The 21,787-nt window shown below is 38.5% G+C and overlaps 1 long non-coding RNA gene across 3 annotated transcripts; it reads right to left on the reverse strand.

The window, feature by feature from the left end:
- Positions 1 to 161: 161 nt before the first annotated feature.
- On the reverse strand, positions 162 to 21,626 carry LOC144579949 (uncharacterized). 3 transcript variants are annotated; one of them, XR_013528706.1, is made up of 4 exons: positions 21,406 to 21,626; positions 20,674 to 20,795; positions 3,733 to 3,801; positions 162 to 3,147 (listed from the first exon to the last, which is right to left on the reverse strand). It is a non-coding gene; the product is annotated as an uncharacterized LOC144579949 (long non-coding RNA). The 3 variants fall into 3 exon arrangements; XR_013528707.1 differs by lacking the exons at positions 162 to 3,147; positions 3,733 to 3,801 and adding exons at positions 4,504 to 6,482; positions 10,764 to 11,040; XR_013528708.1 differs by lacking the exons at positions 162 to 3,147; positions 3,733 to 3,801 and adding an exon at positions 4,504 to 6,482.
- Between the last annotated feature and the right edge of the window lie 161 nt (positions 21,627 to 21,787).

Raw genomic sequence — 21,787 nt, forward strand, 5'->3', positions numbered from 1 at the left:
AATCAATTCTCTGTTGTAATAATACTGTAATAAATAAATCATAAAATATGTGAGCCTATACTTTATAAGGCACTTTTGCATTCATTAACTCATTATGTCACAATGCTCTGGCCAGTTAAATCTTTTTCCTTATTTTGGAAATAAACAAAATAAAATTCAGGAAGGTTAAAGTTGTTTACTAGAATCATGACAGCTAATAAGTGGTGCCATTGAGGACAAAACCCAGGATTTCTGTGGCAGGGTATGGTGGCTCTTGCCTGTGGGTCCAATGCTTTGGGAGGCCAAGGCAGGAGGAGTGTTTGAGGCCAGAAGTTCGAAACTGGTCTGGACAACATAGTGAGAAAACATTTTTCAAAACTTAGCCAGGTCTGGTGGCACACACCTGTAGTCCTAGCTACATAGGGGGCTGAGGTGGGAGGTTTGCTTGAGTCCAGAAGTGAGTTTTGTTTGATCCTACTATTCCAATCCAGCCTAGGCAACACAATGAGATCTTGTCTTTAAAAATACCACCATCAAAAACAAAAACAACAACGACAACAAACCCCAAAACAAACCAGGATTTCTAATTCACAATGCAATCTGCTTCACTTTGTAGAGTGAATGGTAAATAAAAATACATGCAGTTATGTAAGTACACAGTGTCTTATATCAGGAAGATCTGGTAATCATTGACAATTTCATCTCATCAGCTATAAAACTTGCTCATGTGTGTGTGTATACTTATATATAATACAAGTTCTTTTTATTTATGTTTCTTTTTACTAAGTTGTTAGAAAAATAAAGAGGTAACAACTCACATTTGTAATATGTTCTGTGAAAATATTCTTTGGCTAAATCCTCCCCTTTTTGCATTATAAGAGAGAAAAATTCCTAGCAGACAGCCTTCCTAGAGCCCATTAACGGTTATTTATATCTCAACACAAATTAGATTCTCAGCCTTTCCACTATGAGTTGTGTGCCTTGAAGGTGACACTCAATAGTCTATTTCACTTCTCCCTCAGTGGGAACTGATCTTATATCAAGGTGTGAAACTGATGGGTAAACATTTAAACCCATCCTCCTCATTAAAGAAAGTTTCAGGAATGATCATATGACCACAGTTTGGCTAAGAAGCAAGAGAAAGTTTGTTGGGGCTTCTTAGAAGGTTTTCCTAACTCTTTGGAGAGATATAGGAATTTTCTTTTTCTCTTTCTGTTTTTTTTTGAGATGGAGTCACCCAGGCTGAGCGCAGTGGCGGATCTCAGCTCACTGCAACCTTCACCTTCTGGGTTCAGGGGATTCTCCTACCCCTTCTGGGTTCAGGGGATTCTCCTACCCCAGCCTTCTGAGTAGCTGGGATTACAGGTGGGCGCCACTACGCTCAGCTAATTTTTGTATTTTTAGTAAAGATGGGGTTTCGCCATGTTGGCCAGGCTGCTCTCTAACTCCTGGCCTCATGTGATCTGCCTGCCCTGGCCTCCCAAAGTGCTGGGATTAGAGGAGTGAGCCACTGTACCTGGTGGACTCAGGAAATTTAACACTGACTCCCTCAGGATCTGCATCAGAAAAGCAGGTTTTCCAGGTGAGAGGGGAAATGCTGAAGATAAAATCCATACATAGAGAAGGACATGTCCAAGAGAATCAGAAAAATGCAGCCATATTAGATGCTGGGAGTACCTTACCCTGATCCCCTAACCAACTAAAGCATGCCACTGCTAATAGCTGTTCTTTCCGCCTAAGAATTGCTCCATTTAGATGAGAAGCTCGACTCCCCTCTGCTGGAAGTGACACACCTCGTTCATTCCTGAAACCCTCAGCAAATGTCTGACTGCCATAGAAGTACGGAAGACCACCTTCCTGTTTCAAGGTGGGACTGGCTTTGTGGTGCAATTCACACCCCGAGTTCCCTGTGGAATTAGGCAGAAGCCAATTCCAGTTGATACCACATCTTTGCTTCACTCCTCCTCTGCCCCATCCTATTTTCCTCACTCCCTTTCTTCAGAGGGCTTTTCCTCCACAAACTACATAGACCCAAATACCTGTCTTAGATTCTGCTTCTTGGGAACCCCAACTTAATGCAGTGCCTGAAAGCATTATTCAGCCATGCATGACACCTGCCCTGTCTGTGTTCTGCCAGTTGTGTGCATTAGTACAGTTTCTTGTGTTTGGAGACAGTATGTATAAGGTTTTTCTGTGACTTGTAGCCTGAAGTTTCCTCAGGAATAACAGAAGTGAATGGTCTTTGGGAAATCTGAGTCAGAAAAGGTACATAGCAGGAGCTAGGTATAAAGGACAAGATTTGTCTTTTAGTGTAGGACAGAACACAGGAATCTTGCACTCAGTGAAGGGCAAGGGGTTTCTGAGATAAATATTACTGAAGGTATGCAAAATATGTGTTTCTGTGAGGTAGTATTTGCATGTACACCTTAGGAATTCCAGGAAGTCAAGCCAAGTCATATCCATTAATGAAACTGTAAGACGACTGAGAGGAAGGAAGCAGGAGGAGTTCACTCAAATGACCAAATATCATTGCCACTATCACACATTACAATGAAGAAAAAACTTAATCCCTAAAGGGGTTATGTGGGATATGGAATTTTAAGGACTTATCTTGAGTCACAAGACCCATGTCCCCATCTTTAGGGTGTAGCTGGATGTGGTAAGATCTGGGCCTGTGCTGACCGATACGATTGCCATTCATCACAGGTAGCTACTGAGTACTTCAAATGTGACTTGTCTGAATTAACATGTACTGTAAATACAAACTATAAATGAAAAATCAAATTGACACAAGAACAGAAAATGAAATACCGCATATTCTCACTCATAGGCAGGTGATGAAAAATGAGAACACATGGACACAGGGAAGGGAGCACTACACACTGGGGTCTATTGGGGGGAATAGGGGAGGGACAGCGGTGGGGGGGAGCTGGGGAGGGATAACATGGGGAGAAATGCCAAATGTGAGTGAAGGGGAGGAAGGCAGCAAAACACACTGCCATGTGTGTACCTATGCAACTGTCTTGCATGTTCTGCACATGTACCCCAAAACCTAAAATGCAATTAAAAAAAAAAAGCAAAGCAAAGCACCTGTGAAAAAAAAAAAAAGAAGAGCTCGATTTGGACAAATCATTGCCTCAGCTCCTGGCTGTAATAAACTCCTTCCTCCTGTAAAAAAAAAAAAAAATAAATAAATAATAAAAATAAATTAAAAAAAAAAAAAGAAAATCAAAGACAGTACAAGAAAATTAAAATGTCTCTAATAATGTTTTAGTGATTTTTGTTTTGAACTATCAATGTTTTATGTATATTAGGTTAGATATTATTAAAATTAATTTTGTTTCTTTTTATATTTTTTAATGTGGCTGCTAGAAATTTTTAAATTACAACCGTAGTTTACCTCAAATGGCTATTAAACAGCACTGATATGAATAGTTTAAGGCACAAATCTGTGTCATGTCAATAACATGAAGTTCAGGTGTGCATCAAGCTACTAAAATTTCCTAAAGAGAAGCAGCTTGTATTTATAGGTACTATTAGCATGAAGACATCATGATTAACTAGATAATTAAAAGCCAAACATCCAGGAAATCTAGAGAAGATGAAATCATAATAGGTTCAGTTGAATACTTTACAAAATGACATGCAATACGTATACATGTGGGTTTTTTTTGTGGCATAGTAAAAATGGCTGAAATAACATCAAGGTACATTGTAGCAACAAATTAAAAAGCAATTTGTCAATAAACTTACTCAGAAATTCATAGAAGATGTTGCCAAATGTTAGAGCAAATCGCACAGCGTAGAAAGATGATCTACAAGCTGAATAAAAATACAGATGTGTTAACTCATCTCAACTAAGATTATTCATTAAATTTCCTTTGTGATGTACCAATGCCTTGAAGAAATACATTTTGGAGACTGTTAAAAGGAAAGATGTGCATAGAGGAAATAACATATTCTTAAGATATTTTAGCAAAGCATTGTGACTGCTTTGACAATTAATAGAAAAAAACAAGATTCTGAAGCAAAATAGCAGAAACAGCATTCTCTTCTTCTGTGATAGTTGGATCATCTTCAGCTAAAAGATTATATTCCCCAGTCTTCTTTATAGCTGAGTTATGGTCAAGTGATTAGATTCGAAACAATTAGAAGTTATTGGATGGAACCTCTGAGAAGTCCCCTTAAAAGGGGAGAACATGCCGGGCGCAGTGGCTCAAGCCTGTAATCCCAGCACTTTGGGAGGCCGAGGCGGGTGGATCACAAGGTCAAGAGATCGAGACCATCCTGGTCAACATGGTGAAACCCCGTCTCTACTAAAAATACAAAAAATTAGCTGGGCACGTTGGCACGTGCCTGTAATCCCAGCTACTCGGGGGGGCTGAGGCAGGAGAATTGCCTGAACCCAGGAAGCGGAGGTTGCGGTGAGCCGAGATCGCGCCATTGCACTCCAGCCTGGGTAACAAGAGCGAAACTCCGTCTCAAAAAAAAAAAAAAAAAAAAAAACAGGAGTGGGGAGGAGAACACAGAAATAGAATCCTTCCTTTTTTTCCCTTCTTGGGCCCAGATAAGATGATCAGGGCTCCGGTTGCCATCTTATCACTTTGAAAGGAGAAGCCACATGAGAAGTATGGGGACAGAACAGTATAAGGAGCTTACGACACCATGGAGCCACCATATAGGCCCTAAAGGTCTTATTTTATATAAGGGAAAAAAGTTTGTATTTTCACATTTTTTAAACTGATAAAGGCATACAACCAAACATTTTTGGAGATCCCTGGCCTGTGAGAAAGCATGAGCACCCATGATTGGTGGTAAGGACTGGATACAGCAAAGAGTGAGTAAACTAGGTCACAGGGGAATAGGAAAAAGTTTAGGGAGGAAGAAAAATGCCTTTCAGAACTGCACCAAGCTCCACTAACATAGTAATTGAAAGCCAAGGAGCTCTCTTTTGCTTAGGTTCCTTCAGAGGCACCCTAGAGCTTTCTTGAAAGAATAAACTTCATCATCAGCCTTGGCCACCACTCTATTCTCACTTCCTGCCACTCCCCTTCCTCTCTTTTGCTCCACCGTTCCTTTTGAAGACTTGTTCAAACATTAATTCTTTATCAAAAGGGCAAAGTCCAGCGGAAGAATGAGAGAGAAAAGCACAGAAATGTAGATAGGCCACATTAAAATCATTAAACTACAACTCATGACCAAGACCAAGTAGTCATATTATTGGTTGACGGTTAAGTTTTGATTGTAAGAGGTTGTAAAACTCAAGAATCAAGGCAATTTTTTATACAGACAAGTAGAAGAGTCCATTCGTTTCAAAGCATTGTGGCACTAACTTCAACAGAAGTCTCATGGCTATTGAACTCACTTTCAACATCACAAAGAATGAGTTTTTGCACTTTTCTGTCTATTCCTTGCTTGTTAACAATATAAGGCATATGGTTTCAATTTTTGAATCAGAATATTTAAGTTGCATCTCCACTTTTTCACCTTCAATAAATAAATTTTTCTAAAAGCAGATTCTCCATATAACAGATTGACTTTGAGCCCTTTTTGAACTCCTTATGAAATCTTACCAAAAATCTTTGCCATGTTTATTCATTCAACAAATGTAAGGTCAAAATCTTAAAAGCTCAGACTTGTGTCTTCATAAAGAAAACATAAATCTCATAATCATAAATATATATATATAATATACACACATAGATCATTTCACAAAATACTTCATTTAAGGAAATTGAGCTTGAAGGGCTGTATGATTTAAGTTTACACAATGGATTCTCATGATTTCAAAGTCCTAGCCCTAGCTGCAATGAAACATTGGTCTTGTTTCTTTTTAATATAAAGGATTTTTATTTATACTCAAATCATGATTTGACTGACAACCAAAACAAATTAATTACAGAGATAAAATTTTCTTTTTTCTTTAATATTCACATTTGACCACTTCCTAAGATTATTAAATGGTTTGTAGCAAGCAATGTAATATTAGGTATACAATTGTAATGCTTTAACATAACTAAAAAGGAACATAGGTAATCAATGCTATTGTTATTGCTAGATAATGCAGACTAGAGTCTATGTTTACATTATTTGCAGTGTGACATTTTATATAAAATAGATTTTAATTTAAAAAGTAATTAAGATTGTATCAGTAAGGACCCTTCATATGCATGTTATAGAAAGCCCTATTCAGATTGATTAATATAAGGAAATCTATTGACTCATGAGGTTGAAAAGTTCAGAATTAGGGCAGGTTTTAAGTTTGATCCAAAGGTCCACAATGTCATCAGGTCTCATTTTCCTGGAATTCTCTTAGCTTTACTTCCTCTGTGTATTTTCTTCATCCTTTAGCTGGCTTCCCTCATGTCAGAATGTTAAGAAAGCCGCCAGTGACTTCTAGGGCTCCAGGCCTTCTTCTTCGGTGGAGGAGATTACTTTCACCACAACCATCAATTAAAAAATCACATGATTGTATCATCCTTCATCATCTTATGACTTTCAAACTAAAGATGTGAGAAAAAAAGATGCAATTATCTTGATTGACTTGGGATCATTGTGACTGCTAGAGATAGGGGTGTAGTCAATCTCATACGAACCTTATGTCTGTTATTTGAGGTAGAGTGAAACAAATCCATGAAAGACCATCAGAATGTTTCCTGCTAAGGAGATAAGCAGTATTTCTTTTCTTTTCTTTTTTTTTTTTTGAGATGGAGTTTCGCTCTTGTTGCCCAGGCTGGAGTGCAATGGCGCAATCTCGGCTCACCGCAGCCTCCGCCTCCTGGGTTCAGGCAATTCTCCTGCCTCAGCCTCCTGAGTAGCTGGGATTACAGGCACGCGCCACCACGCCCAGCTAATTTTTTGTATTTTTAGTAGAGACGGGGTTTCACCATGTTGACCAGGATGGTCTCGATCTCTTGACCTTGTGATCCACCCGCCTCAGCCTCCCAAAGTGCTGGGATTACAGGCATGAGCTACCGCGCCCGGCCGATAAGCAGTATTTCTAAAGCATACTGTTTACTTGCCCTAATATTATGTCCAGTCATGAAAATATACAGTTCTTGCTCTGGAAGAAATCACACACTAGACCGTGTAAATTTTACCTATAAGGAAATTACAGTCTAGGAGAGGAGATAGTGAAGTGATCAATAAATGTAATATTGTGTGACAAGAACTGCATAATCAAAACATAATCTTGGAATTACATCGAGCTTGAACTCAAGCTCTGCTATACTACTGTAGTTGTGAAGCCGTAAACACATTCCTTGTACTATGTTGGTGTTTGCCTTCAGTGTTTGCCAGATGGCTACAGGGGATGCAACCATCTCTTCATACAGTCATGTCAACAGACCTCAAAGAGAAAGTTAAGATGTTAATTATAGGGAACAGTGGGTGGGGGTGGGTATATGGGAACTCTTTGTACTGTCTTTTCATTTTTCTATAAAGCTATAACTGTTCTAAGCAATAAAATATATTTTTGGAAAAAAAAAAGAAGTTATGCATCTCTTAAGAGCGACAAAATTCTGTCTGAATCCACCTCTCGCATCTACCCACTATTAGTCCCAAGCACACAGTAGGTATACAATAAATATTCGTTGACTAAATGAATGACATACCCTAATTAAGTGGTAGCAGTTTGCACTACAATTAGATTCACTTGGGAAGGCAACCAAAATACGTCCTCCTAAACCGTCCTCACAGTTAGTGTGTGGAAGGATCTTAGCATAGTGTATAGTAATGCAAGAGCTCAATCAATGGTTATTAATGTTGTCTTAAAAATATTTCGTCTGATCAGGGAAGCTTTTCACAAGATGAGTCACTCTGACCATTGAACACAGAGGCAGTGTGAAATCTCCCAGCTGAGAAATGACAAAAGAAGGAAGCCAGAATTAGTGAGGGTGGGGAAGGTAGACTAAGGAGATGCTCAGTACTCAATTTCCAGTTTGACATCATCTGGCATAGAAGAAGAGTCTAGAAAGACCTCAAGCTTTCTGGCATGATGGAACTAGTATTGGTAGATGTTGGTGTCATTTGTTAAGAAATGAATGCCAGAGAAGTGTTTGGTTTGATTGCAGAGGCAGAGGTGCCAGTCCTGGGAGGAACATAATAAATCAGAGGTGTCTGCAGGACATTCTAGTGCAGATTTAATTATAGTGCAAACTGCTACCACTTATTAAGTGTATGTCATTGATTCAGTCAACAAATATTTGTTGTATACCTACTGTGTCCTTGGGACTAAGTTTAAGCATTGATAAGCCTTCTCTTGCGTAATTTTTGAGAGAGTTGGCCAGTGATCTCCAGCCATCACTTCTGAGGCCAGTTTTGGAATCCATCCACTGCCACATCATTGATAGTTGATTATCTTGTTGGCAGCAACAAAGGCCACATTACATGTGTTAACCCAGGAGTGTTTTCATCAATCTCTCATTATAATTAGAATCAGGCTGCATCCTCATTAACTATTTCTCTTTCCATAGATGTTGGAGAACCTGACAAACAAATGCTTGAAAATGTATTGAGTGCAGTTAACTGATGAAATACCAAATTCAAATACCTGTTTAAAAAGCTCAATGTTATACACACACACACATATATAAAACTTTTGTTATATATGTACATATATATATAACAATATGCATCCATGCTTTACAAGTTATAAAGAGTTTTCATAGATATGATCACGTTTGATTTTTAAGAAAACATTGACAGGCACGATTTTTAAATTAACCTTTTATTTTGAGATATTTGTAGCTTCACATATACGAAATAATACAGAGAGATTCCGTGTACCCCAACTGAGTCTTCTCTTAGTGATAACATTGCAAAATATGCAGTGCTATATCACAACCAAGAGAATGACATCCATACAGTCAAGATACAGAACATGCCTGTCACCTTAAGCTTCCTCATGTTGCCTCTTCGTAGTCACACCTGCTCCCTACTGCTTTGCTCCTTCCTTCACTCTTGACAACGACTAATTTGTTCTCCATTTTTATATTTTTGTAATTTCAAGAGTATTATAAATAGAAGCATATAGCATGAAAGTTTTTGCAATCAGCTTTATTTTGTTGGCATATTTCTCTGGATATTTATCCAGGCTTCTGGTATCAGGCTGCATGTATCAGTAATTCATTTTCTTTTATTGCCGAGTACTATTCCCATGGCATAGATGTATCACGGTTTGTTTAATCATTCACTAATTGAACAACATTTGTGTTATTTCCAGTTTGAGGCTATTAGAATTTATCTGCTATAAACATTCCTGTCCATTTTGTGTGTGTGTGTGTGTGTGTGTGTGAACACACATCTTCATTTTTCTGGAATAATACTTAAGACTACTTCTGTTTTCCTATTTCTTCTGGTTCTTAGTTCTCTGTTTACATTTTTCTCCCTCACTCAAACATTTTTTCCAAAAATTATATTTTGCCTGGCCTATAGCATTTTGAGTGCATTTCTTTGTACAGCTTATTTGTGGTTTTACTGGTTATATACATAACTTATTGCAGTTCACTGGTGCCACTATTTTATCAATTTGAATGACATATAGAACTATCACCTGTTTTTTTATCTTTAGCCCTTCTTCATTTGCAATAATTGTCTTAAATATTTCCTCTACATACATTTGGAGCCCCATCAGGTGGTGTTATATAATATGATTTAGAAAACTCTAAAGGAGAAGGAAAATTTATTGTGTTCACTCATGTTTTTACTCTCTGTATTGTACATTTTCCCTTTCTGATTTCCAAGTTTCTTTTATCATTCTTTCTGTTTAAAACACATTTTTAAGGATAAGTCTTGAGGCAACACATTCTCTTAATTGTACTTCATCTATGAATGACTTGATTTCCTTTTTGTTCTAAAGGATATTTTTATTAAACACAAAATTCTGGGTTTAAATTTTTTTTCTTTCAGTGCCTGAATATATTATGCTGCTTCCTTTTTACCTTCATAGTTTTGGAAGACAAATCTGCTATTATCCTTATTTTTCATCTATAAGTAAGACGTTTTACTCTGGCTGCTGCAACATTTTTTTTTTTTGTCGTAGGCTTTCAAAATTTGAATTATCATATATCCTGACATCAATTTATTTAGCCTTATTATTTTCAGGCTGTGTTCAGCCTCTTGAATCTATAAGTTTATGTCTTTTCCAAAAGTGAGGAGTTTTCAGCCATCATTTCTTCAAGTATGTTTTCCGTTCCTCCCTCTTTCTCTCCTTTCAAGACTCTGGTGTCATAAGTACTAGATATATTATTACAGTCTCACAGACCTCGAAGGATCTGCTCTTTTTATTTTTCCTGCCTATTTCTCTTTTTCTGCTCAGATTGGACAATTTCTATTGTTCTGTCTTCCAGTTCATCAATTCTTTCCTCATTCCTCTCCAATCTGTTTTTTATTCCATCAAATGATATCCTTATTTCAGTGATTATATTTTTCATTCTAAATGTCCATGGGTTTATTTTTCATACTTTCTATTATTTCTTTGCTGAGATTTTCTATTTCTTGGTTGAGGTTGTAATTTTGTACCTGGCATTGGTCCTAATTGCTTGTTCTTTAACATTTTTAGCAGATAATTTTAACATTTCTGTTTCTTGGTGTTGAAATTTATTGACTATCTTTTTTCATTAAGTCTGAGTTTTTCCTGGTTCATGGTATGATGAATCATATTCTATTGAAACCTGGACATTTTTGCATCGTTACATAATTTATGATTTATTACAAACCATTTAATAATTTTGACACTGCTTCAATGAGATGGGAGGCACCACTTTTTTACTGCTCTTACTTACCACCTTGTTACTGCCAGAAGAGCTCTGGGTTCCCCCCTTGACATCCAATGACACCTGTGTAGTAGAGGCAGGGAGGAGAGAAACATCTCACTATTTCTGGGTACAGGTTGGAGTTCCAGCTTCCCAGGTGGTCTCCATGGATGTGGTAATGGCTTCATTACTCTAATAGTGAGAGTCCTGAATTTCCAATAGGTCTCTTCTGATGCCACCACAGCGAGGAAGGATAGAGATACCTCGTTACTGCTGGATGTGGTTCAAGCTGCTCACGTGGTCTCCACTGGCACCATGAAAACAGAGGGAAGCAGAGTGGGGATGCTATTACTAGCCAGTAAGGATGAAAATCCTTCCTTCTAACTTGGCCTTCTTTGATGCTACCATCGTAGAAGTGTTAGGCGTCCTCATTACAGACTCACAGGGTAGAAACCTAGGCTCTTCATATATCTTTTATTGACATAGATAGGTGTGAGGCCGCAGTATTTCACATGGCATTTTGTTGGAGAACTTATTGTATAAAATGTTTCTGTCTTGATAGGTTGCCTTTTTCCTAATGCTTTGGCTAGAGAGAAGCTTTTGCTGGAGCTCAAATTTTATTTATTCTTGCCTATTGTGTTTATAGGTTTCTGGCTTCTTCAGTTCATATCTGAGATACATGAAGCAAGTAGGAAGCCCACGACAGTTACTGCCATGTGCTTTCCCTAGGTCCGGGCATCCCAGACTGTCTTGTCTTTATCTTTCCTCCTTTTATAGCCTTCTTCCATTTGCCTAATACAGAATGTCTAGGGTTTTTATGGTACTTATCAATAGGAATAGGAAAAATGTTCATCTTCATGGAAATGAAAGTCTGGCATGACTATCAAAAATAAATTGGACTCAGGCATGTGGAGTAAATTGCTCAGGGCCACCCACTTAGAAAGTGAAAAATCAAGAAAGAAGTCAATAATAAGCACCCTAGAGCGCAATGGCCTGAGTTTGGTTTCTAGATCTCTCACTCACTCTAAATATAATTAGCAAACTGTTTTTGACCCCAGGCCCCTTTGAGAATAGGATAAAAGCTTGAAAAACATACTTATGTAGAAACATATAACATATACCAATTTGTACTTCATTTGAATTAGGAGATCCTGGGATCTCCTAACCTAGAATTCATGTTTTGGAGAAAAAAATCATGTTATAGGCCTGTATGTAGGGAAGAGAGAAGCCACATTTATAAGAACAGAGCAGAGAATCACATTCTGAAAGGCAGTTTGCTGGTTCAAGTGTGGCTCTCAGAACCAAGAGGCTCTGAGGCCTTGAATGAATAGAGAACAACCACAGGGGCATCATGCAGTGCCAAGAGCAGTGATTATACTAGAAGACACCATCCTCATCCCCACTTCCTCAGGGATGATTCGCCTGACCAGACAGCTCCACTGGGCTCCTCTGTATGTGTAGATATCATCTGCTAACTGATGACCACCAGGCTAGGTAAGCTAGAGCAATGCACTCAGGGCGCTCTGGCTCCAGAGCACTTTTGGGCCCTTTCTGGATAGGAATCAAATGATATTACTTGGATATTGATATAGGATATCCCTTTCTGGATAGGAAGCAAATGATTTTGCAAATGGACTTAAGCACACCAGTGTACCCGAGCTGGGGACAGCGGTAAAAGACTAGCATAGAGTTTGACACCCAGGACAACAGAAAAGAAAGGTTAAGAAAGCTACGAGGAACAGAGGAAGGAACAGTCAGACAATCAATTTGTATTTTGGCATTTACTAGCTAGGTGGCCTTGGACAAGTCACTAATGTCTTTGAATATCGATGCCTTCATCTGTAAAATGTTAATAACATAAACAATAATTATATATTAATAATTTTCACATCATGTTTTTTTCACATCATATAGTTTTCATATGTAGTAAGATAACATACATAGAGTCTCTTTGTGAACTGGAAAACACTATACCAATACTATTTTCTAGGTCGAGCCAGAGATTTATACTTCTTCCAGGAGTAGAATTTTATGTAGAGAATTGTTACCTTTTGTAAGATATTTATGTAAAAGATCGATATGAAAACACAGAACAAGTCTACAGTAAAACTGTGAACTAGTTTTCTCTACTTAGAGGAAAATGTCCTAGGGAACATGGGTGCTCCTTATAAAAAAAAATATGTTTTATTGGAGCAGATGGCTGAGGAAAAAAAAGTAGAGTGTAATAAAAGCTATCTACAGAATTAGTCAAATAAAACATTAAGTGTTACAAACAGTTCAATGTTGTAACTGTCTTTTAGGGGTTTTACAAGTGGAGGCAAAATGATGATGATAAATATCAAAGGCAAACTCTCAACTATTTTCTCTGCAATCCTGAAGAACTGGGAGCATTCTGATAGCCTTTAGGTGAGGAATGACTCAGTGAGGAACAGATGATTCAGTTTTGCTGTAAGTCAGAGACAGGCATTCGCCATGGCAACTCTAAGCAATAACCAAAAGGTCCATTGTCAGATTCAGGAAGGAGGCAACCCTTTGAAATGCCTGAAGGCAAAAGTGGCACAGGGTGTTCAAATGGTTCTGTGGGTTAATAATTAAAAACCTCTTGAGACTTGCGCAAATGATTATGCAACAGCACCTATCACACTGTGCATGCCTAACCTCTGATACACTAAAGCATCAGTGTTTTGTTACCAAATAGTATTTGCGATCTTTCTTAGCCATTAATCTTAAGTTTCTGCATTTCGAGAGCTGTTGTGAATTGACCAAAGTCAATTTGTCATTGATAAATATTTAGTTAGCTTTTGTAGATGGGAGGAGTTAGAAATGGGTAAGAACTCAAGGTCTCCCCACATCCTTTATACCCAGGTAACGTTTAACAATAGAAATAAATCTCAGATTGAATTTTCTACATGTACACATTTTTATTGGCAAGGCCGCATGGACCTCTTCTGTAAACTAAGTGAAGACTTTGCTCTTGATCCTTCAGCATGCTGTGACAGTATTTTGCAGGAAATCACCGCTTTAGAAAAATGTGAAAAATGTGGAGCAGTAGGATACAGTTAGTCTGAGATCAAATGTCAGACTATTACAAAAATGGCGTAAGACAGGACTGGAGGCTTAGGCCTAGTTTACTCCAAAGGGTGTAAGATCGTATGACCTATTCATGCCACAGGAGGCATGCCTGACAATCCTGTAAGCCAGTCTATATATTTGGAGCACAAACCATGTCAACAATGAAGATTTATTTCTGACCTCCATTATGCAAATTAACAAAGTTTCTGAAGTTAAGAAGAAAAGGATTGACTGAAGCAATTGCAGAAGCTTTCCAGGGGTGCAGACTTGAGAAGACTTTTCCAAATGCTACCACATATTTGAAATATTTATTTTTGATTATGGTACAAAATTTCCAGTAAATCTGAAGTATTTGTCGAATATAACTAATATGCACTCATTGTATATGTTTTAAGATGTATAGTATCATGAATTTGAAGTACATACCCATTAAATATAACTCTTAAAACTGTTATTGTAATCTTTTTTCTGATAGCAACTAAATAAATCCACCTTAAGGTAAATATTTTTAAGTCAATTAACCTATATTGGTAAGTGGCTTTGTACTTTTGAAAAATGAATAATTAAAACAATTTGTTGTAATTAAAGGAATTAGGTTTGATGAAGTGTCTGACTTCCAAGGTTTGTGGCCTAGTTTGTTTAGTAACTATTAAACTGAATGACTGTGGCACTTGGAATGTAATGTCCAAATGGGAGTGTCATCCAGTATTTTTAAGGAAGCACATATTGAGTTAGAAAGACTGAAACTGTTTGTTGTAATATTCCTTTTTTAAAAATTAAGAATTTGAGATGAATGTTTTACCGTGATGAAATTTATTAACGTAACTATCAAGGATATAAATTCTCTCTCTGGAAATGAAATCTGTCTTCATCTGCTTGTGCCATTTTCACTTTTACAAAGCTTATTTCAGCATTTTAAGAAGTTTTGTGCAGGTGTTTAAATTCTGTGATGAGCATTATGACCCTCATTTTGCGGTCAGGCGTTGTGGGGCCAATCCAGATTTTATTTCTGAAATTCACAACTTTCAAAGTCCCAGTTCTTAAATATTACAAATGATAGAGTTTAGTCACTGAAGCATCCTCTTATTCACTGGTAATCATTGAGAAAAACATATGGATCAGGCAAAAGAAGCTAAAGATGCTAAAGACATGGTCCCTGCCTCAGGAAATCACAGCCTAGTGAGGGAAACTGAGAGGTGGCTGGTGTCATGGCAGCAGATGACAGCGTGGCTTAGAGCCTGGGTTCTACAGCCAGGTGTGCTCAGCCAGAATTCTGACTCTGCCATCTCTTAACCTCTCTCTGGTTGTTTCCCCACCTATAAACTGATTATGTATGACACTATCTACCTTATAGGATTGTTTTGAGGATTAAAGTCATTTATTCATATAAACGTTCTGAATGGCGGATGGCATGTAGAGATAAATGTGCCCGACAACACATGTTGTCTATAATTATTATGTTAAGTGTAAGTTGCTTTGAGAGCTGTCTCCTGCTAGAATTTCTGTGTCATTCCATGTCAACTCAGGTAGGCATTCCTACCAGACCGAGCTCCGTATTACCTTTTAAATCTATTGACTTCCCTCTAGTCTCACGGTTATGACTTTTTGGTTATTTCACACTTGTTTTCCTGACAGTCGTATGTCCTTGGATACATTTTCCAGACTTTGTAATCATTGACTTAAAAATCTAATCTGATTATCCATTATCATCTCCCTCCCATGATCAAAATCTCCTTCAAAGTCTTTTTATTATCCCCATTCTGAAATAAAAAACAGGGCCTCTCAGACCCCAAAAGTTATGCTGGACCACTCTTGGGTGTTGAGATTCCTTAATAGTGTGTAAAAATAAATAAAGCCTAAAATAAAAATCATGAAATGTTTTACATTTATGTGTTTGTAACATGGGATCACTTTAAACATATACAATACAGAAATATGCATAACTGTGCAATTCACAAGATAACTAAAGAAACCATGCAATTCTCAATTCATAGCTGATGTGCCTTTGTATTTGGTACACAGGTTAACAGATTCTGGTAACTGAAATGTCCTCCTCTTTCAATTTCATCAGTGGATTTCTCTGTATTAGAAATGATTTGGGCTGGAACTAACAGTTTATGCAATATCAATTATTTATCATAGTTCTGCAAAGTGGGGATCATCTTGCTAGTTCTCCTCTCCCTGGTATTTACTGGGGCTAGAAAAATCCAAGATGGCTTCTTCACTCACATTTCTGGTGCCTCAGGTAGGAGGGCTAGAATGGTGGGTAGCTGGCCATTTCTCCATGTGACCTCTCATATGACTAGCTTGGGCTTCCACGAGGCATGATAGGCTCTGGGTATTCAAACTTTGTACGTGGTAACTGATTATATTTTTTAAATTGTATTTTGTTTATTCTTTTTTTTGATACAGGGTCTCACTACGTTGCTGAGGCTCGACTCAAATTCCTGGGCTCAAGCAATCCTCCTGCTTCATAGCTCCCTAATAGCTGGGACTCCCTAGTCTCCCCAATGGCTGGGACTACAGGTGCCCTCCACTGCATGTGGCAAAACTGGTTTCTGAGAGAGGAAGTCTCTTTTTGAGGCCAGTCGCAGAATTGGCACTAATGGTCAGTATCACTTCCACTATATTCTACTGGTGAAAGCAAGTTACAAAGCCAGCACAGATTTCAGGAAAGGGAAAATAGACTCTATTCTACCTCTTATTGTGCAGACCAATGTGTGAGTACAGTGAAACAAAGAGGAGATGGGGGCCATCTTTACAGATTATCCACCATACTCAAATAATGTCTGCATTGAGGCAGTTGCTGGTATTGATTCAGTGGTTCTATGCTGATAGTTTTGGCCTTCCTCTTGTTGTTGACAGGTGATTGGAGCATGTCAGACTGTTTTACCCTCTTCTAATTATGTTCAAAGGTAGGAAACAGGTGAGGGTGAGGAACAGAGTCCGTTTTCTTAGGCACTTCTTTTTGAAGCGGTAGAAAAAGAAATTTCCCATGAGCCCCCATCAGATTTCTTCTTGCAGCTCACTGACAAGAACTGGATCATATACCCACCCTTAGACAAGATTGGCCTTTTCCTTAAGAGGAGCTGTTTCCAAATCCTAAACAAAATTAGTGAACTAATGGCAAGATGGGAGAGAGAGTGGACTGTAAGTAAACAAGGAATGACGTTGGTCATACTCTTTAACTGTATGTATAATTTAATTTGTAGATAACCCTAAAAGTCTAAATTGGAGTCCCACTGCCTTCCTTATCTTTAGCCCCCATAACAAACCTCATGGTAGTTCTTGTCTACAAGATTTGTAGTTTTACCACCTGAAAATTATTTAACCTTGCTTTTCTATGATTCCTTACCCTTTACATCCCTTATGTCTCTTAGCTATTGCCTCAAAACTTCTGGATAGCAAACCAACCCAAATTTAGTGATTTAAACAGCATTGACTTATTCTTACTCAGACTCCTACGGATAAGCTAGAGGTAGGCTTGAGATTGGCTGATGAAGGTCTGGCTTAGATTCAATCAGGAGGTTGGTTCATATCGGTTCCACATGTCTGTCATCCTCCCTGCATTTGACGTTCTTTAAGTGCCTTCCACTGAAAATAACCAGTATACCAAAGCAGCGTGTTCTGGGGTGGCATTTCCTGAAATCCTTCACTGGTCAGGTGGCAAGGACGAACCATCTGATCAACTTGTTCTGGAGAGTGGAACAAGTCTGGAGCTAGACAGGACTAAGTTCAAATCTGGGCTCTGTTCTTTTACTAGCTATGAGACCTTTGCCAAATAATCCCTTTAATCCTCAAATTCTTCATTTGTAAAGGGAAAGATTAAAATAATACTGCAATGACATGCTCCAAAATTTAACAAAGATTATTTTTGGATAATAGGGTTAAGAATCCTTTTAACTTCTGCCTTAAAAAAAAAAATCTATATTTCCTACCCACAATTAACATATATTACCCTTGTAATTTTCAAAAAGCTATTTTTTCAAAACATACTATTAATGCTTTCTGTACACGTGACATAATTGCAAGTTCTATTAATATCTGTGAAGAACTGCAAATAAGAGAATGGATTAAGAAAACTGATATTATTTTTCTCTCTATTGAAGACAAGAAACACACACTGACTATTATCTGTAGAGCACAGAGTGTGGTTCTATGTTGAAAAAGGAATATTTTGTGCTTTCAAAAACTTTACAACTGGTATGGAAGCATTCCAATAACAATAATGCACTCCATGTTAGAATGGGGCAAACATTTTAAAAAATGGTTGTATAAACTAAATGCTCCCTGGATTATCCCTGGGAAAGGAGCGAGCACAGTCGGTGAAGCATCACAGAATACTTCCTGGTGGAGCTAGCATCCAGGATGACCCACAAACACTGTATGACCCTCACAAACTAACTACAGTCTCAGTGCTTATTGGTTTGCTTCACAATAAAAGGAAAATTGGTCAAGAGATAAGAGCTGAGAATGAGACTGGTTAATTTATAAGGAGAGGAATCTCCCTGTTAACTGCTCTAGCTGACAGTAACCTCAACAGCTACATGACAAAAAGCTCAGGTAAGCAGGAAGTTCTTCCCTCATCATAGCTGAGAGATGCAAGCTTTAAATAAACCACACTTTGATTCAGTTAAACTGTGTGCATGTGTGTGTGTGTGTGTGTGCCTGCATGTGTGCACGGGTGCATGCAGAGTTTGTAAAACTGGTAAAATAAAGATTGTCAACTTTTAAAATTTCTGTTCAAATTGATATTTACTGTTTTTCAACTCTTTAAGGGCTTAAAAATTATCTTCCTTGTTTTTTAAATACTGAATCAGGCTATTATTCTTTTGTTCGCATTTGCACACGGCCCACTTTTTGACATGTATACATTAACTGCTGATATGAACGCACAAAATATTACACTAAAGCCTTATGTGGGAAAACAATGTCTTGATTGAGAGTATCAGACATTCCTTTCAATAAGAATTTCAAAAGGAAGGGCATCATGACAATTTTTTTTTCTTTTTTTTTTTTTTTGGTTTGTTTTTGAGACATGGTCTTACTCTGTCTTCTAGGCAGAAGTGCAGTGGCAAAATCATGGCTCACTGTGGCCTTGATCTCCTGGGCTCAAGTGATTTTCCCACCTCATCCTCCTGAGTAACTGGCCCTACAGATACACGCCAACATGCCTGGCTAATTTTTAAATTTATTTTCAGTAAAGATGAATTCTCACTATGTTGCCCAGGCTGATCTCGAACTTCTGGGCTCAAGTGATCCTCCCATCTAGGCCTCCCAAAGTACTGGGACTGCAGGTGTGGGCCACTGCACCCAGTCCGATGAATTTTTAAAATTATCAAATTGCAATATACATGAGTTTACATCTCCATTATTTTTATTATGATGATTTTCAAAAGACTAGTCTGTACTTGGCAATGCTGAATTCTGATTTTTCTCAATTTCACAGGAGACTGAAGATTAAATCAGAAATGTTAAGGGCCAACAAAATCAAAATCAACGTTAATGATGTATGATGACGAAGAACACCAGTTAAACATTCTCCCATGGATTCAAATACCTAGCCACCAACAATGTAAAGCATCTGTCTTTGTGAAAATTATGGAAAAGAAAGCCTTTGGAACCTATTGGACATTTATTTGCCACATTGCATTTTGAGGAGAAAGAAAGTACATGTATGCAATCCAGAGGAACTCCGGCATATGAAGGAAAAAAACAACAACAACAAAAAAGAAAGAAACCCACATACTTCTCCATTCTTAAGAAAAGGAAGTAATGGTGACACCATTCTCGGCTAAAATGTAGTCTGTTTTTATCTCAAACTATTAGGTAACAATGTCTTCTCCAGAGTTATGAAGTAACCAGAACGATCAATTTCCTTCTAAATTTTCTTCTAAATCTTTATTGCTTGATTCATTTATTCATCCAACATATATTTATCAAACATCAATTATGTGTTAGATGCTGAGGAACGCAATAGTAAGTGGAGGGAAAGATATATCATACCTGCCCTCAAGAAATTTGGAGTTGAGTGGAGGATAGGAATAGAAATTAAAGAATGACACAAATAATTATAAAGGAATGGCTGTAGTAAGTGCTTTAAAAGAAAGGCATATGGTGCCACGAGAAACTATAATAAAAGATCTACTCATGGAGGTCAGGGAAAGTTTGCCCATCAAAGAAGTTATGATTCAATCCACAAAGACAAGGAGTTGGCTGGGTGAAGAAAAAAAGGACAGAGGAAGGAAGTTTATACTGGGGAAGGCTCTGTGCATAAAGAGTAGGAGGAGTACAGAGGCACATTCATGGAATTTGGAGAAGGCTTTCAGCAAGCAAGGAGAAGCCAAAGGAATGTTTTACAGGAGAGGTGGAGGCTTGAAGGCACGTTCAAGTATCTGGTTTTTATCTTCTCTTTATCTCAAGAGCAGTGGGAAGCCATTAAATGATTTTAATCAGAGGGTTGGTATAACCAGTTTTGTATTCAGCTCTGGTTTGAGAAACTGAGTGAAAGAGCCCAGAATGGCCGTGGCTGAGAGTGACTGGTGGGAGACTCCTACGTAAGGGACGGCCGTGGCATGGGCTGGTGGCAGAAGAGGCAATAGGGAGAAGATCTGGAACTCAATCTTCCTCCATTGCCAAAGTCACACCAGCCTTGGTAAGGCAACTAATTGGTGGGAAAGAAGATGCCTAGCCCTCCTGATTTCACTGCGCTTTCTGCATCTTCAGCATGAGAGCTGGGAAGTGTCAAAACAAGCAGAGGCAGCTTGGCTGTTAGGTGGAGCAAGAGTTAAAATTCCAGGGTGAAGCAAATGAACTCTTAGAATCACAGGGAAGATTTGGGAGTTGGCTTTGGGGGAGGGCTATTTACCTTTATTCCCTGGAGACGGCGGCACAAACCCTGGCCTCTGCCATCTTCCTCGTAGGTAAAGGAATTCATTGAGTCGCTGGAATATCTGACCAGAGGGCTGTACAGAATCATATCTTTGAGAGCTGGAAGTATGTTCATCACATAGTTTATTATCCAGTCAGGACATATCAGAAAGAGAAAGGGGGTTCTATTAATATTTAAGCTATAAAACAAGTACACCAGGAACATCTTGGGCAAATCTGGTTGCCCTAGCAAGAAAGGAAATTGGAAAGTTACTCCTTTTGCACATGAGAGGCTAAGTATTCTCTTTCTTGACCTGTATTAAGGGAATAAAAGCACAAGCATTCAGCTGACTCCCAAGCCACTTTTAATTTTACAGTTTCTGCTATACTCTATACATTCTGAAAATTACATTTCCAACCATTATCGCTTCGTGATAGGTGATCATTCAGTTACTCACTCAGCCTCAGGAAGAGGCGGTGCAAAGTGGGAGGCTCTATCAAGGTGCTCACTAGAAAAGCAGAATCTCAGCCTGCCTCCTAGACCTACTGAATTAGAATCTGCATTTTCTTTTAACGATATTCCCGGTGATCAAGATAGACATTAAAATTTGAGAAAAACCTCTAGACTTTGACCTACAGTAAGAAAAAATTTTACAACTTGACAGTGTATGCACATACATACATGGCTAGAGACACAACTGAAGCAAAAGTTTAGTGAAGTCATACTTACCGTTACTATTTTATTCGGGAAAGAAATGTGCTCCCGACTCACTAGATTTGAGTATTGACTGCTGAATCTCAACGTGTCATTTGAAAGCGCATCTCTCAAGCACCTAGGGGCAGGGCAGGCTGCAGACAGCTGAGGGGAGGCGACCGATGTTCTGATGGACCAGGGGAAACGTGGACGTTTTCTGATGTTACTTTGTGAACTACGTGCACTTAGTCACTCCTGAGTAAATCCCTGGAGCAAGGAACTCCTGAGTGGGGCGGGAGGGCGGTGAGGGGCAGCGGAAAGTCGGCCAAAGCGCTCGCAGGGGCTGGGCTAGGAAGCATGATTGGCAGCTACGAGAGCGCGGGGGCCGGGCGCGGAGGAGCGCAGAAGGCTGTCGGCG

The sequence above is a fragment of the Callithrix jacchus genome, chromosome 17 (genome assembly GCF_049354715.1).
Source record: "Callithrix jacchus isolate 240 chromosome 17, calJac240_pri, whole genome shotgun sequence".
Lineage (NCBI taxonomy): Eukaryota > Metazoa > Chordata > Mammalia > Primates > Cebidae > Callithrix > Callithrix jacchus.